The sequence below is a fragment of the Dermacentor albipictus genome, unplaced genomic scaffold (genome assembly GCF_038994185.2).
Source record: "Dermacentor albipictus isolate Rhodes 1998 colony unplaced genomic scaffold, USDA_Dalb.pri_finalv2 scaffold_23, whole genome shotgun sequence".
In the NCBI taxonomy this organism is placed as follows: Eukaryota; Metazoa; Arthropoda; class Arachnida; order Ixodida; family Ixodidae; genus Dermacentor; species Dermacentor albipictus.
Window position 1 is genome coordinate 1,331,817 of NW_027225577.1, and position 18,184 is coordinate 1,350,000.

The following is an 18,184-nucleotide window of genomic DNA, read 5'->3' on the forward strand; positions in this document are numbered from 1 at the left end:
GCCGTCACGACGGGCCACGTGAGCCGCAAAGCGCCTCGACGCCGACCGAAAGGCCCGTCGGGTGGGGATAGAAAGGAGGGGGGGAGAGAGAACGATGGGAGAGAGGGAATAGAGTCCCCGCACGAGCCGCTTTTGGGGTGTCGGCTGGGAAGGAGATGATTTCGCGGTCGCGGAGGCGGCTGTGGCGCTGACTGTGACGGACGCGCAAAACGCGACTCGCAAATAGCGCGTGGTCGCGCAAACGCAATTTCTGCGGCACGCCGTGAGGTAAAGAGAAATAAAACGAGTTGATGGAGACAACGCGCAGAATATGAAAATGACGCCGCGGGCATAACTGTGCTGTCCGTGGGCACTCCACGGATAGCAGAATTAAAAAGAAAGAGAAAGGATAATATTTATCACGAAGGCAAGCTTTTTCACGTCATTTGTGAGCTTTCTTGGGCTGATGCATGTGCTTTTCTCAATTACTACACGTGTTCATGTGTTGCCTGAAAGCAACTGTCAGGTTTCTACACTTTGTACAGGCTTCCTTGAGAAGAGAGAGGAGAGGCCGGCCAGAACAGCGTGCCTCTGGTTAGCCAGTCTCGTTGAACATTCTAGATAGTGAATGGCGAAATCAGTTTTTTAAATGGAAGGGAGAGGAGGTTGCTGTATTTTTTGCGCGTGAAATAATACAGAACACAAACTCAAAAGAGGCCTTCGGACGCGGAAATGGCATTGTATAGAACTGTGATGTTTGCAGGATATCTTTACCGAAGGATTTTTTGGGATGACGTTGGCGTCTGCTCCCCCCATCATCGTCCGTCTGGCCACGTAACGGACAGACGTCATCTTTCTTGAATTCAGCAAAGCATTGGACATGTTTACTCATTCGTGCTTCCTTTACAAAACTGAACTATATCGTTCCAGGAACAAAAACGAAAGGGATTTGTTCATGTGTTGTAACGCGCAAACAATTTGTCGATGTTGATGGTCGTGGTTATAATAAAAAATCTGTGAATTCTGGTGTCTCGCAGAGTTGCGTTTCCAGCACTCGATTATGTTTTTTAACATTTATGCTAACGATTTAGCCACCTGTGTTCCATCTGTGTTTTACAGAGCGTGAGCATTTGTCTTTCGCGGACGACTGCCTATTTTCTACGACTGTAAACTCGACTATACAGATCAAACTGTTCTAAATCAAAGCTTGAACGGCGTGAAAATCTTGTTTGTGCATGGAAAATGAAGCTAAACATTAAAAAAACGTTTACATGTTTATTGCAAACAAAAAGTGACACCATAAATATTATTACACTGTTGGCAATGTTATTACTTCATGTGTTCACATTTTTAAATATAATGGAGACACAATCACGTGCCACTGAACTTGGAATTCTCATATCGACCCTATATGCGCTCCAGAACGTGGAAAATTGGCTTTATGCGGTACAGACTTAATCACCCAGCTCTGCGAAACTTTTAGCATATAACACAATTACAGGGTCTCAGTCGTACTAGGCTTCAGGGGCTTGGGAGCCATTTACTATGACGGATATTGACGTACTATCAGCGTCAAATGAAAGTTGAACAGCGGAGCGCGTGGCCCAAGCATAAGTGAAGGTGTAGTGAGCACCGTCCAGTCATCGCCATTGACCGGCGCGCACATCCGGTTTGGCCGCACAGCGCGATTTTCCTCTAGTGAGATAATTTCGCTTCTACATTTGAAAGGGAGAAAATAAAAAGTAAAAATGAAGCCAAAATAATGCAGTTTACGGCGAGTGTTGTCGCACAGATCTCCGAAACCACAAGTGCTGTCGGCGAGAACAGTGGTGCGCGTGGTGCAATTTGCACCGTCATCGCAAGGTAGATTCGACCGTGCTGCGCGAGCGATGACGGTGCAAATTGCACCACGCGCACCGCTGTTCTCGCCGACAGCACTTGTGGTTTCGGAGATCTGTGCGACAACACTCGCCGTAAACTGCATTATTTTGGCTTCATTTTTACTTTTTATTTTCTCCCTTTCAAATGTAAGAACCAGAAAAGAAGCGAAATTATCTCATTAGAGGAAAATCGCGCTGTGCTGCCAAACCGGATGTGAGCGCCGGTCAATGTTGATGACTGGACGGTGCTCACTACACTTTCACTTGTGCTTGGGCCACGCGCTCCGCTGTTCAACTTTCATTTGACGCTGATAGTACTTGAGAAAATTCAGAGAATATCAATAACATTTATTATAGCAACATAAGAATATAGCAGCTACCTGCGACACGATTTTCTGAAAGAAGTGACTAAAACAAATAACATACTTGCTCTGCAACACCGCAGGAAACGTGCTAAATTTAATTTCTGTATAACCTGTGCAATGGCATACCCATAAAACAAACCTTCCACTTTAACTCCAGGCTTCATGCACGATACTAAAAAACCACTACGATCCTTATAGACTAACACCCCCTCTTCTGTACGCGAATGCTAATGCCTTCAAAGACTCCTTCTTTCCCCGAACACTATCTGAATCGAATTTATCAAATCGAAATATTTATCATTGGTGACTTCCTTCACTTAATTCAACACTTTTACTTTCTCATTGATGATTGGCTCTGATTTTATTGTAATATTGCTGTGTTGCCTGTATTATAATATCTCCTGTGCCTAAAGCTATTTGCACAGCATTGTTTAGTCTTCGCATTTTGGATAGCCTTTCAATTATTATTATTTTGCTGATTCTTAACCTTTGTACCCTACTTCTTTCTGGCCTGAAATATGTTGTCCTGCAGCATATTTTGTAAATAAATGAATAAATAAGTTTTCTAAAACCTGCAAATTTTTCAGTGAACCTCACACTAGAACGCACTCAGCAAAAGCCTTGTAATCCTTTATAATGGGTTGAATTTTGGTCATTACAAAATGTGGAACAAAGGAGTCCTTGCGGTAGAGGGGCGGAAAAATTTGGTCCATTTCCCAGAGAACAGTCCAGAATACGCCCATACCGGCCGTTAGAATCAGTCGCGAATCTGAGACATGTGCGCGCCGCTCAAGCCCACGCGCAACTGCACGCCGTTCGTCATCTTTATCTAATGTGTAACCCATACCCTCACTTTCTGACGACGACATCTCAATTCCTGCCTGTTGTGTGGTCACTTGCTTACGCAGTCTGCTCGCTGCACTAACTGTAGGAACGTAAGGTTTCAGTGGACTCCAAGAACGAGGCTTTGGGTGGAATTTTTTTATGGAGTAGTTCAGTCGTCATCGCAGCTATTCTGCCCCATGTCTTTGTATCCGACTGGGCTCTTTACAGAGAGCAAGTTGCCGTGCTTATATAACGTTGTTGGAAATCGTGTGCGGCGCGTAGAAGACGCTGGAGAACTAGTGGTGCGTGGGTTGTTTAGGTTGGCATTGCAGCTTTTAACTACTTAGGGATAACTTATAATGGTAAGCTAAACTGGCAGCAGATAATCGAATCAGATGCTAGTATAGGAGAACGTGCAATGGCATTGTTGCACCGGTTCGATAACAAAAACGCAGGAATGGGTAGAGCTACGTTGCTGGTGATTTATAAACTTTACGTCCGCCCCTTTCTCGAATTTGGCGGTGTTCTTTTTTCATGATGTGCAGAATAGAAGCTAATACCTTTAACACTACTGGAAAGGCAAGCGCTGCGTCTCTGCCTTGGGCTGCCAAGTTGTGCGGCTAACAATGCGCTTTATCTGGAGTCTGGAATTACTCCGCTTGATTCCAGATTCAAGCCACTTACTGTCCTGACCTCCCTGAAGCTTTACATTTGCATCCATCTGCCATCTGTAACCCGTTTTCATCACTTCTCCCGAATCATTCTTCAGAACAGGTTGGCGGTGTTACCGAGAGCCAAAAGTTGTTTTTGTTCAGGTGCTGTTAGCAAAACTTCAAGTTCGTCTACCGAGCCTGATTTCTTCAAAACTTAATTATTTCAATGTCTAACTGATTTTTGATGAGAGTTTTGCAAAACACGCAAAAGTGTTTCCTGTTCGCATACTTGAAGGTTTCCTTCCAGATCAGCGTAGTCAATTTTCGCCTCACTTGATTATTTCTATGGACTCAAATCAATATTTAGCGAAGGCCGGTTTTGGGATCTTGTCAAACCAACTTAACTGGTCTTTCACTTTCCGTCTCGCTGATTGCGCTCCAACATTCCTTGCTGAATTTATAGCAATTATAATGGCCATTCGAAAATTGGGTCCACAGAAATCTAAAGTAATAGTTGTTATAGATGCGCTTTCGGTCTGTACACATTTAATTTCTAATAAGGGGTCACAATTTTTGAGCATATTTAGGATTCCTGTCCTAAACTATTTGTCTGAAACCCACTTTGTCTGGGTCCACGGACATAGTGAAATCTTTTTAAATTATTCAGCTGACTGACTCGCGCAATCATCACTAACTGGTCTGGTTTTAAATGTTCTTCCTGATTTCTCTTTTATAACAGGAGCTAGATTTAAGCTCCTTTTATTGTTGAATTCTAATGGATCCTCGACGCTTCCCGCAGTTGATTTTCTGCACCTAAAATTTCGGTGCAAAACAAGCAAATGCCTTCCACGCCAATGAGAGGTGACGTTATCAAGCTCCCTCTCTATATTTCGCCATCCAAATGTTTGCCTTCACAGATATGGTTTGTTCATAACTAACCACGGCTCTTTTTGCAATGAACCAGAAGCTATGGACCATTCCGCTCTTTTTTGCCACCGCTTCTCCTCCCTCCGCAGGTCATTCCTCATATTTCGAACAAGTAAACTGCGTTTAGCACTATCAACAAAAACACTTGTCTTTTTGTGCCTGTCAATGAGGCACAAGCCATGGTTCGATGATTGCTGCTTTGCACAAGTTCAATGAAGCATCCGGAAGGCTACGCTGCTAGGGTACCCACCATGGGAGTTTCTTTTTTTTAGTTTATTTTTGTTTTGTTCTTTATTTAGTTTATGTATAGGTCCTCTCCAAATCTGTGTTCTCAAATTGTGTACGTTTCAATCCATCCAGTGCGCCCAATGCCCCTCGTGGGTACGAGCCATGTTTTGAGGCAACAACAACAACAACAACAATTGTTTTAGACGTATACCATATTGGGATGATATCGCGCTAAGCGCCGATAAAAGTTGCAGGAGGACTTTTCCTACATTGTATTTTTAGTGCGGAAGACTCACGAAGCCAGCAATCCTACTCACGAGCTGTTGCTTCTGACGGACGGACGGACGGATGGATGGATGGATGGACGTATGGATGGATGGATGGATGGATGGATGGATGGATGGATGGATGGATGGATGGATGGATGGATGGATGGATGGATGGATGGATGGATGGATGGATGGATGGATGGATGGATGGATGGATGGATGGATCGATGGACGGACGGACGGACGGATGGATGGATGGATGGATGGATGGATGGATGGATGGATGGATGGATGGATGGATGGATGGATGGATGGATGGATGGATGGATGGATGGATGGATGGATGGATGGATGGATGGATGGATGCACAGATTTAAAACGCCTGAAAGTGGCAAACAATGCTAACGCATTAGTAACAAAGTCTAACTTCAGTGATGTTTTTCTTGCGGAAGAGGGTATGTGTGGGTTTTTGTTCTTGTTGTTACTGTGCGCACATTTAAATTTCCAACACATTTTTTAAAAGATAACTTATTTCTCGACAAGGTATAGCAACTTATTTATTACTTGTCATGATAATGTCCAATGGATTCGCGCATACAGGAAGAAATTGCGCAAGGCAAGTCTGACGCAGAAAGGCAGGCCCACACTGTACAAGCAATGTACTACTACACGTCTCGTTAAAAACAAAATTATGCGGTCGTTATTTTCGCTCTTCTGTATGCCGAGCAGTTAAGACAGGAAAGCTAGGCAGTAATTGTCCTGAGCGTACTTAACGGGCTTTTCAGAGCAGCATTAAAAACATTACTCACATGTTACTATGAACGCCTCTTGTACGACATTGTTTTTCTTCTTCTCTGCATTTTGCCGTCCTCAAAACACTTTCAGTGTCCGCCGTCTACGCACTAGATCTGCAGTCAACTCCCATCGTCTCCGGCACTTGATATGCAAGTGTCGTCCCTGCAGTGTGAGAGAGCTCCTCTCTACTTTACTTCATAGACAACGTTTTCGGCCATTTTTCATTAAGTAATATTTTAAGGTTTCATCTTTCGTGAATGACATCAATTCTCGCAGAAACGAATATCATTGTGTACCAAAAACCCATATCCCGTACTTCGTCTTTATTTCCCAGCAGCGACGTTTAGCGCTTTACGAGAGGCTCCGTTTTTCCTATTCCGCGCTATAGCCATTATCTTCCGAGAGTGGACGTCTGCGTATGTCGCTTTTGTGCGGAGTAATTATTCACAAGGACCTCGGGGGCACCGCTGCTTTGTTCTGAAAAATCGTTACCCCGTTCACTGCAACAAAAAGAAGTAAAGAAAGAAAGAAATGCAAGAAAAAGAACATATAAAAGAATACCATTAGCGAAGGCTTCGGGTAACTGCTTATGGCGCCGATCAAATGTTTTTCCCGCGAAGATTACGCCTACGTGCATACTGCTACTACTGGTTCTCGCTGTGGCTCGTATCCGGAAATTCGTGCGTACCATAGCACAGCGCTGAGCTCTACGCAAAAAAAAAGAGAATTCAATCGCAGCTTCGTTCTTTCATTTGGTGGGCGACAGTTGCTGCCTGTGCAGTGACGCGACTACGCTTTTCAAGGTTGCCGGGAGCGGCGCGGTTATGGTGCTGCACGAAATGATCACAGTCCCTACTCCGACGCTAAAAGCGAAGCAAACAAGTATCCGATGTCTGGACCTTGTGCAGACGCCACCATGACATCCCTTTACGGGATGAACGCTGCGTTCTGCTTCTGTTTGCGCCACTGTTTGGGCCGAACGGCGAGAAATGAACGTGTTGTGCAAGAATGCCAGCAAGTGGACTTTCTTATAAGGTGATGGGGAGAAGAGGCCCTTGCCTAACCCACAGAGTACATTAGCGGGACGTGCACGTGACCTCAGCACTCCGCGTACGAGTAAGGAAGCGAATAAGCGCGACGTGTCTTTGTCGCCAAACGCAAGCGCGATCGTCACATAAATGCTAAACTATGTAGTTCCCGTCTGCGAACGATCGAAACAGCGTTGTGTCGTTCACGCAATGCAAGTCTTCTCTGACAGAGCGCTAAAAAAAAAGAAAGTGAAATCTTCGAGATGGCTGTTAGCCATCCTTCCTTTCTTTTTTCTTTTTTCTGTTTTCAAAGCACCTTTCTTTCCTCTCTCTTTTATAGTAAAGGCGTTTTACATTTCTTCATTTATGCCACGTGTTTAGGTAAGAGGAAAGGCGTGCTTCGTTCATTATTTCTCGTTCATCCAGGTCCAGAACAATGTCGAGCATTAGTATAAGACGGTGTTTCTTCCTGTGGTAAAATTACCCGTTCATCAACACATACTGAGCTCAAAGAATCGAACAGTTTGTGCATCTAGAGGCCATAGCGTTTCCTTGTCATGCACTAAAAAAACTTTGCTATGGAAAACATAGCGAAAATTCCTACGAGTCGCTTTGCACTAGCGCGTAAGTATGAAGCCGTAAAGTATGAAACTTCTAGCTGAAGCTCGACAGCGCTTTCAACATCAAAGCAAACCTAAAAGGCTCAGGGAGAGTTCTGCCAAAGAGCGAAGATGCGTAGGTGTGTGTCAGATGAGATGGTAACGCTGGGTACTAATCAGCGCATAATCACGCGTGAAACTTTATTACCTAAAGGTTTATGGCAGGTCTGTGGTGTGCCTTACGGTGATAGGTTCCCGCCGTAGCTCAGTAAAATTTAGTGTATCGTGTACATACACGAGAATACACGATACCTCCTTACTCACTGCGCTCGGTCTTTCTGGGTACATCATCTGTACGAACACGTGGTAACACGCTTCTTAACATCGGAAGAGACGCAAAGGAGGTGCGATTATTGACCCAGGGTGCCAGGCTACTCCGAACTGCGGAAAACATCCTAAACAACCAAGCAGCTTTACGGAACTTGCGTAGTCCTCCCTCGGATGTAGTCGTCATCTCTAATAAAAACAATTATATCTGTCTTATTCAGATATAGGCAGGCAGGTCGCTGAAGTTTACGAACACGAGCTGTTCATTGTCCCTACTGGGAATCCAATGGAAAGTCAACACTACCTACACGATAGTGAATTAAGTCCAAATAGAATGTTTTCATCGTACGGAGACGATGTAAAAAAAAAAAGCTTGGTTCGCCAACTCCTCCGCGGGGAATCGAATTCCAATGCATCCGGTGCACGAGGCATCTCATGTTTGGTAACTTCTTGCTTAAGAAATGTGTAATGCTTGCGCACACTCCCGCATACTAGATGCGGCCGAGTTTTCATGCCCTTTCAGTCACCTCTCTCTCTCTTTCTTTTTCTTTATTTGTAGAAGCCAGCAATCGGCCGGAATTCCCTTGGTGCATACCGTGGTCGGCCGCTTTTCTCTGCGCCGTGAGCTTGAACTGGTCCTGCATTTGAGGCATTCAGGCGGCATCGTGCGTCGGCATAAAAAATAATGGTACACGCTAAATTTAAGCCTCCAATGAAATTGAAATACTGGCTCAATAATTGTAGTTATCCTTCGGTGTTGTTCGAAGCGGAGTGCCACTGGGGAAACGTTGCGAAGATTGCTTTGGCTTATAATTCCAGAGGAAAGACTCTGACCATATTATAACGGAATAGCGAATTCACCATGACGGCTTTACACAGAGCGACCGCATTATAATTGGGAAGGAAATGTTTCTTTTGTCCTACTTTAGCATCGTAGCACTAGCGAAAGATAGGAAGGGGATAACGAGCGCGTTATAATCAGAACGACTGACTACGTTTTGCGGTGAAAGCGCAGGCGACAGCTGTGAAAAAAAATATTTTCTTGAAGCCTAAAGAACATCTAAATCAACTCACGTGGCATTCTCCACGCGATGCAAATTTCTCCCACATACAATCCGTCAACTTTGAAGCTGCAATTGCTTAAGCTTCTCGGCTCTCCAATTCTTCACGAATTAAAAACACTCGGCGTTAGATCAGAGCATCGTTGGCCCTTGGCTGTTAAAGTTGCGAGCAGTTTGGCTGCAATGCTCACAACATAGAAGAAGAAGAACAAGAGCAGAAACTCCACCATCTGGTCATTTCAGTATTTCCCGTTTTCCTTGCCGTCAATTTTATTAAGTTTGCCTTCTCTAATACAAACTTGCAGTTTATCATGAAGCACTCATAACATCAGTTGCCTACTTGACAAAGCTATTTTTTAGCGAGAGTCATTTTACATTGATGACACGTTTGCTATCATGACCGGCCAGCGTGTATTCATGCGGATCGCACGTGATTGCGATTCATAAGGGGAGTAGTGCTATGTAGAGCAGCGTTATGCGAAGGCGAGCTATGGCATCGTTGTTAGGTCACGAGTACTGTAGATTTCAGCGCGATCACCTCGTCACTATCAGATAGTCGCAGCGCCGGTGGGATGACTTCAATTATTGCTACTCCAGCGCGAATTTGCATAAGTGACCGATAACACGCTACAGTAAAGCATACAACTATCCTTTACAGAATGCAACAAAAATTTTTATTGACTAATTACTGCGTCAGTCGACTCAACGGCCGCCAATCTGGTCACTTCCGTCTATGCCCACTCATATGTAACATTCAGTTTTCTGTCGCATGTTTTTCCACAATTTGGGCCTGCGTCACTCTTGCCTTGCTTTTTTTAATTATTATTGTTTTGATGACCTGTGTGCTTAACTTGCACGCGAGCAACAAGCACGAAAACGAGAAAAACGAGAGTATATACACCATACAGAGCTTAAGGAGCCCCTTACCCGGCCGTTTTCGAAATTTATGTTATGTTCTGGAAGCCGTAAGGTGGCGTGTATAGAGCGTTTTGCCTTCTAAACGTCTTTTTTTTTCAAGTTATTTCATTGTTAGAAGATATTGGACGTATTGAAATGTCGCGTTGCCATGCCATTCACAGTTAAGCTCACCTGCGAATAGCATGACAACGCGACATTGCTGCCAACACAGACACCCTTTCCTTTGGTCTCGACTGGTATCAGCAAACAACACCCGCCGCGTTTGCTCAGTGGGTTTCCTGGCTGGTAGCGGGTTTAGCGAGGCTCCCCCGAGAGGAAAGGCACCAGGGCTTTTGAAGCGAAAAGCTTCACTACGCTAGTCAACACTGCGCTTCGCGCGAGCCGGCGTATGTCGGAATTGGCTCCGTAAGCGTGTTCGGAGTCGGCGCAGGTGGCCATTGCCGCGCGCTAGGCGTCATCGTTTGACGTTCACCGCAAGCGCGTGTTTATCGCGGAGGGCGACTATATAACCGCTTTCCAGAGAATAGTTGTGCGCATTGAACATGGAAGGAGAAGAGAGTGATACTACCGATACAGAGAGCCGTGTTTATGGCTGTACAGAAATCGCAAGACAATGTGCACAACAATGATGAATAAAGAAGTTCAATAGTGCATAACTTATGGTATATATCATTGATAAGCAATTTGCATAACTACACAAGGTACACGTATATTATAACCATAAGCTAACCAAAGCATATCCATAGGCGAAACAATAAGCATAACCATAGGCTAAATCATAAAGCATAATCATAAGCTAAACCATAAGCATCACCGAACCTTTTCGCTTCGAGATATCCAGGCTTAACCTTAGCTAAGCCCCAGACAATTTTTCTTTTTTTTAATTCGAGCTGTTTTAGCGCAACACAGCCGTTTGATACTTTGCAGACTTAATTGCCAACACGTAATCTACAAGCCACATTTTTGTGTTTGCAATGCCTAAACCTTTCGACAGGGGCCTTTTAAGTTTCTGACGTGCGTTACCGGATTCACGCTCTACAAATAACTTTTCAGTGCCGGCAAGCTACACTAGCTGAAGGTCTCGAATGTGAAAGAAGTGTAAATAGCGGCAGTAAACGTGCGACGCAGAGGAAGGCGGCCCACCATTGTAGCAGTTGATCACACCGACGAAATGCTCGTTTTGATATGCTATCGAGAAAACCACGAATAAGTCGGTGAACCGCAGTTTCTAATGTTTCAAATCACGTCCGAGTAAATGACTTCATCTGGCTTCGCTTCTTCGTTATCCTTGGCGATGTTCTTTGTCTGTCATTGTAGGATTTAAATAAATCCAGGCTTACATTTTCATTTCATAACCATGACAGTCAATAAAACATGGCTTCCTAACAAGTAAGCTGCATCACGTCCGTCTTTACCAAAACCCAAGCCCTACGGCACCAAGCCAACGTTACATTGGCATCACAAATGGTGATTCGTACGAACGAGAAGACTGAAGACAAGAAGCAACAGGAACCTACAGCGTCACCAGCAGAGCCAGCAGGAAACTGACAAGCAAACGCCACATGGCCCATGCACTCCCGCCATTTCCGAATTTTGACCTTCAAGCCACCAACGCCGGCAACATCGGGCTTGAATGGACAAAGTGGGTAGAATGGTTCCAGAACTTCCTCGTCGCTCTTTTGAACTTCCCCGACGCAGTCAAGCTCTTTTTCTTCACTGCGTCGGGGAAGAGGTGCATGGCTTCTTCCAATTTCTGCCCACCAGCACGTCAGATACAACCTCCCAGTACAAAGCGAAACTAGACACTCACTCCAAGAATCAACTCAACTTTTGCTGTCTGCCATTATAGAGAAGCGAAGCAAAACGGTGGCGAAATGTTGGACGTGTTTTACGGCCGACTCCGACAGCTGTCCCGGCACGGCGGCTCCGCGAACGCCAATCTTGAAATCCAAATCCGTATCATCCTCGCTAAACCGTCGACCCGTATACGAAAATATGCCGTGCGGCATTCCTTGGAGCTGCCCGAAATCCTCAAGCAAGGACGGCAATTCGAAGACGTTGAACGCGGCGACTCTGAGATGAAAGAGAGGAAGGAAAGGGAGGGAGGTCAACCAGACGCACTCCCGGTTTCCTACCATGCACAGGAAAAGGGGTTTAAGGGAAGAAAAAAAAAGGAGAGGGAGGGATGAAAGTGCTATCGGTGTTAGTACATGCGGATGCCCATAACTTCCCGCCTATAATCGGCCACTGAGGTCAGTCGCTTTCATGAAATGTGGCAGTGCCCGCGTCGCTTTGTAAGCCTGCAACGCATGGGGCCATGGTGCGAGAATCTTAGTCTGAAAATGGTCTGTTATCTAATCGGTCATGTCTCGTTAATGTGTCTCGGCAGTCATATCAGCAGGCCGCGTTTGGTTCGTTATGCCGAACAGCAGGCTGCATTGAAGAAATGGTAGCGGGGGCGTGCCCGTGAACATGCTTGTGCTCACCAGGCGAATCCGCCGTTTCTCGTCCACCAATAACCATGTCTCTTTAATGTGCCTCAAAAGCTAAAAAAACTAACCAACCCCTCCCTGAGGGTTGGACAAGCTTCGCGTGCACCCTTGCTCCCGATAGCACATGGGCTACAGTTCCTTTAGAGACTGTAAAAACCTTGTGTGTGCATTTGTGCTTATGAATTTATTCAGTCAACCTTGTTCAATGGTAGAGCTTCATGTTTAACTTTTCCTCAAGTGGGATAATGTAGTGTCCAAATATATACAAGCATACATGTTCAGTTAGCAACTATAACAGTCAATAAAACATGACTTCCTAATGAGCAAGCGACATCACGTCTGACTGTATCAAAACCCAAGCCATCCGGCACCATGCCAAGGTTAATTACCTTGGACCGCGTCGAGCACTACGCCAGCCGCCTCGCAAGACATTGCTCCTGCACTGGAACGTTCACATTATTTAGGTCATTTACATTACAATAATACATTATTTAGGTCATTTCCACATTTAGGTCATTAGAAAACGGTAAGTCTTTCAAAGTTTTAGTCAAACAACACCCTTCGCCCTAGTAACAGGGACATTTCTGTAGTGCTGGTTGAGTGTAAAATCGCAACAACAACCTCGAGCAGGTCAGGCGAGCCTTCCCTGACATTCCTCCCTTCATAAGCCGTTAAGTTAGCTTTACCACATAAGCGAGTGTAAAAATTGTAGCGGATCACTCATCACTAAAACGACTATTGAAAGTTAAACGCATGTCGCCTACCGCATGCTAAACAGTCTTGTGTGCTCCGCAGAGAAACTACACGGAGAGAATCGCGCTGGCAGAAAACACATCCGTCTGTTTAAGAGTATGTTTCCTGTGAAGTATTGGCCATTGGAGGAAACCCCGTTTGCGCTTATACGAAAAGGGCCTAATGAGCACAAGAAATCTGCAATTTCTTTTTGCATTTTGTAGTAGGAACGTGCGTTCGTCAATAATAACAAGTGTTAGAGCTCTTGATGCACGTCCGCAAGTTGTCTTATGATATGTAATTTTAAGATGTTTATTTCCGAGTTACGTCTAACAAAAGCTCTTTCGCGCCGTGTGCCAGTCAACCATGCTGCTGCGTGCTTACACTCACGTTGTTGGTGCCTCTCATAATGCACAAAAATATTGTATCTGTATAGACAAATATTGTATAGACAAATTCTCTCTGTTTAGAGAAAACAGATCAAAGTTTAGGCGTCTGAAACACCTCCTGAGAGCCAAATCTTTCTATCGTCTCTCTCTCTCTCTCTGTGTGTGTGTGTGTGTGCGTGTGCGTGTGTGTGTGCGTGTGCGTGTTCATGTTTGTGTGTAGTGCGCGTGTGCGTGTGCGTGTGTGTGTGCGTGTGCGTGTGTGTGTTCAGAATTATATTGCCACAATACATTCCAATAAATTTGCAAGCTATAGAGAAGTGTACACACTAAATTTAGAGGATAATTAATTGATTATAGCATAATCTTTGCATTCTTACGAGGAACGCTTTCACGAAGTGCGACTGTACGCAGACAGCTTAGAGGTAATTTATTTCAGTTGTAAAGTCTATAAGTGAAACACGGCTTCCTTCTGCGCACTCGTTGCGATAGCCATCCTGAAAACATCCTTGTCTAGAGTAAAATAGTGTAACGTTAAAGACACTGGTAGAAACGCCATTTTCGTTTTGGTGGTTCACGTGAACTCGCGATTTACGACACTCGAAGGTTACAGAATTGTTGAGCAACATGAAAAACTCCCGATACAGTTTTCTGTAGCTTAGTATGTGCTACATAAAAGTGTTTTCCCGAGCGAGAAATAAGCTCACGAATGCACGCAAAATTGCCGCACGACTGGCCAGCTCGAGGCACTTTTTTTTTTTGTCGATCTACGATTTTTTCATTGACACTTTTCCTCTAATTATAAAGTTTGAGAAGCTGATTAATAATTCAGAGTAATTATCTAATTCGGTGGAATGAAACAATAGCTTCAGTATCTGCAAGCGACGGCAAACAAAATTACTTTTGTTCTGTTCAGCTATGCGGCATCTGCATATTTTTAAAGTTTGGCTAAAGTTACATGGGATACCCTATATAAGGAAGGAAGCAGGATTAGACGGAAAGACAGGGAGGTTAGCCAGTTCTCAGACCGGCTGGCTACCCTGTGCTGGGTAAAGAGGGTAAGAGGAAATAAAAGATAGTTGTAAGGAGATGTTACAAAAAGAAAGGCAAGAACAGGAAGAAACAAAAGGGGAAAAGTAATGTTTACCGACCCCTTTAAACCAATATCCCTTTGAAGTCCACTATTTGTTTAGAGCTGCGGGCTTGTGTTTTCACCAAGTTTTTACGAACGAGTGATACTGTAGGTTTGGCGACCATGTGTGTAACACTTGTATGACAACGCTAGAAACTCTGCAAAGTGTCCCTGATACCCATAAGTGTCAGCAAATGAAAGCATTTCTTTTCCTCGGCGTCGTCATTCCGGGACAGCTTCAATGTCTCAGGCAAACCGTAGTTATGCTGCCCCTTTCATCACTCCCGGTGGCTCTGCGTATAAACGTACACAGTCAACAGTCGTAGCTCACGTTTCTTGCGAACAAAAACACAACAACATTATTTCTTTTTTTGTTTCTGCAAGAAACCTGAACTACGGCTGGTCAGTATACGTTAGACGGCAGCACCTCGAGAAGTGGGCGCCTAGAGCCGTGTTTCGGTTTCGTCCTAAGACTCCCTCACAAAACGAGCGTTGCTGTTGCTGCAGTACTATCTGGTGCAATGTACCCATTTGAGATACTAATGTGAAAGGTGACCACGTAAAGCGAGGCCTGCCTTTCTATAATTTCAGTTCCCAAAAAGCTGCAATTGCATCGCATGCGCCGTTTGCCAAGAGAGAGAGAGAGAGCTATTTATTGGAAAAACAGAGAATTTTGCCGGCGCCTTATCACGCTGCACTCGTTCACTGAATGCAGTCACTCTTGGAGATTCGGCAAAACCATATGGGCGCGCCTTCGTCGGCCTGAGTGCCGATTTCCTCACCAGCAAAATACTGAGCGTCGTAAAAATAAACATAGCTCATAATCTAACCCTGCCCGAAGAAGAACATCACGCTGTCATAAAACGCCGACGAAACCCAGAGTATTCGTAAGAATGTAGACTCTACAAAATGCCACAGTAACAGGTCCGGCCCGTCTGCCCTCTTGCGATAATTCAAGCCTTTGCAAGAAGTGAGCCGTTCCAGTTTATTTTTCCTATTACTTGAGAAGAAACGCGGACGCTACACCAGTGCAAGCGGTACACCTGTTTTAAGCTGAACATGACAGTTGAACAGCAGTTCGCGCTTGTGGCTAACATTTCGTAACGATCACTTTACCTCCAGGCTTTTTACTTTTTCAGTTACGAAGCAGCATTTGTGACAACCCGCCATGTATTGAAACCTCTCCATTATTTGTTGATATTTTGCCACCTACCTTCGTTTTCCACCTTCCAATATATATATATATATATATATATATATATATATATATATACATATATATATATATATATATATATATATATATATATATATATATATATATATATATATGTATTGGAAGGTGGAAAACGAAGGTAGGTGGCAAAATATCAACAATACATGGAGGGTTGTCACAAATGCTGCTTCGTAACTGAAAAAGTAAAAAGCCTGGAGGTAAAGTGAGGAAAAAAGTAAAAGCCTGGAGGAAAAAGCCGGGGGTAAGTAATATATATATATATATATATATATATATATTCACATGCTAACAACGTATTAGGCGAAAAATAAACAAAAATAAAGCACGATCTCTGAAGAAAGGTTCCAGGGCCGGTATCGAAAAACGTATTTTTGCGCTACAGAGCGGATAGACCGAGCACGCAACAGGGCTAATCGCAAAAGCGAACATAAAATCTCACCGTCCAGTGACAAACAGTTCTTACATGCAAAATATAAAAGCTTTCTGACTTCAGGTGCATGTTCACTGCTGTTTCTAACAAGCCATGCATTTCTGCCGTAATGTAAGCGTCGATCTGGTGCGGCATGAGACAGACGCGCCGATGCCTGCTATGAAAAAACACGTCGGAAATACCGTCTACGTGACTGCCACTTGCGTCGGCAAGCGCATCGCATAAACGGTGAACGCGCTGCCCAAAGTCTGGCGTCCGAGTCCTATACTGGCTCTCCGACATTGTGGCTTTTGTGACAAGCCATTAAAAGCGACGTAACACTTCAAGTGGCCTGTAGCAGCCTTCATTTGACAATATGCCACACTCCTCGCGCAAGAGAACCAACCAACTGTTGCTGTGACGAGGCCCGTATTGCACGCCAAACACATCCGTTAGCTACAATTTCGAATTGAAACCACGAGACAGTCCTTTATAGCACCAATCGGAGTGCCTACAGTTATAGTTTACTAGAACACGGTCGAGTGGGACGAGCGGCAGGGTCGGCGCACGCTTTGCAGTGAGGCGCGCGACGACGAAAAATACTGTGGCGACGCTGCGATCGAAGTGGATTGGGCCGTATCAAGGTCGCGCCGTTGGACACTGCTGGCGATACTACTTGGAAGGGTCATTCGTACTACTTCTCGCGCTGGTATATGCGTTCAGACCGTTCAAATGGTGTTTATAATTGGATACGCCGTGTATGTATGTCTTATGAATAGTTGCCTTTCTTTCTCTTCTTTATTTCGTTTTATTATTATTTTTAATGCAGCTCAATGATTGCGCGTGCATTGGGGCCACAGTGTCGGTTCTTATTCTAGTATGTTATTGTACGGTTCCCTTCGGAGAACAAATATTTTTCTTGTTCTTCAAGCAGCCTGTATCTCTCGCATGTATCTCTGCGCATATAGTATTCCATCAGTAGGTCTTGCGAAACACAGACGGAAAAACACATCTAAACTTCTTGCTTGCCGCTTCAAGCAAATAGCACAGATATATTCCCCATCCGGCGCCCTGTACTCAGAATAACGGAAAGCATTCATTTAAAAACAGAAAGAAAGCTGCAATGCAACATTCCATTCATGTTTCTGTCTTCTCATTACAGAATGCGGAGTACTTGGTACGGGTTATTTTACTGCGCTCGGACCTCAGGCGCCGAAAAGAGCAGTAGGTAGCCATTATATATGCTAATATTTGGCCCGTAAGCCATGTGAAATTTTTGTCCAGTCCATATTTTACAACAACGAAAAAAAAAGAAGGCGGCGCGGTAGCCAAATTTGTGGCTACAAACTGGATATCCCGTTGCGCTTCGAAACTCAAGCTCACGTACGCATTCAAACCAGGTCGCGGAATTCGATGGGAAAGAAATGTAAAAACGCTCGTCTACTTCTGTTTAGCTGCACCTTAAAGAATTTCATTTGATGAGAACTGAACAGGGTGCCTCATCTGCCGGTCGTCCAACTGCCGGTCGTCCTCGCAAGGCGAAGTCCACCTGCAGACGCCTCTTCTCCGACCTCTGTTTTTCCTGTTTAGTTTTCTTGAAGGACGACATTTACCCGCCGTGGTTTCTTAGTGGTTTTGACATTATGCTGCTAAGCACGAGGTCGTGGACTCGAATCCCGGCCGTGGCGGCGGCATTTCGATGGGGCGAAGTGCAAAACACCCACGTTCCGTGAATTAGGAGCTCGTTAAACCCCAGGTGGACAAAATAATTCGGAATCTCCCACTACGGTGTGCCTAATGATCATATTGTGGTTTCGGCATGTAAAACCCTGGAATTTTTTTTTAAAGGATGGTATCAATAATTGTGGCAGAAACGATCGTACATGATTGTCAAAGTAAGCAGTGGAGAAGAAGCACCCTGCAGTGAAGTTGTCCGCTCTTT

General features: G+C 44.6%; 1 protein-coding gene across 2 annotated transcripts in view; it reads right to left on the reverse strand.

Moving 5' to 3' along the window:
• LOC135898902 (diuretic hormone class 2-like) overlaps nt 1-18,184 on the reverse strand; it is a 375,756-nt gene that overhangs the window by 91,410 nt on the left and 266,162 nt on the right. The gene's annotated exons all lie outside the window — the stretch shown is intronic.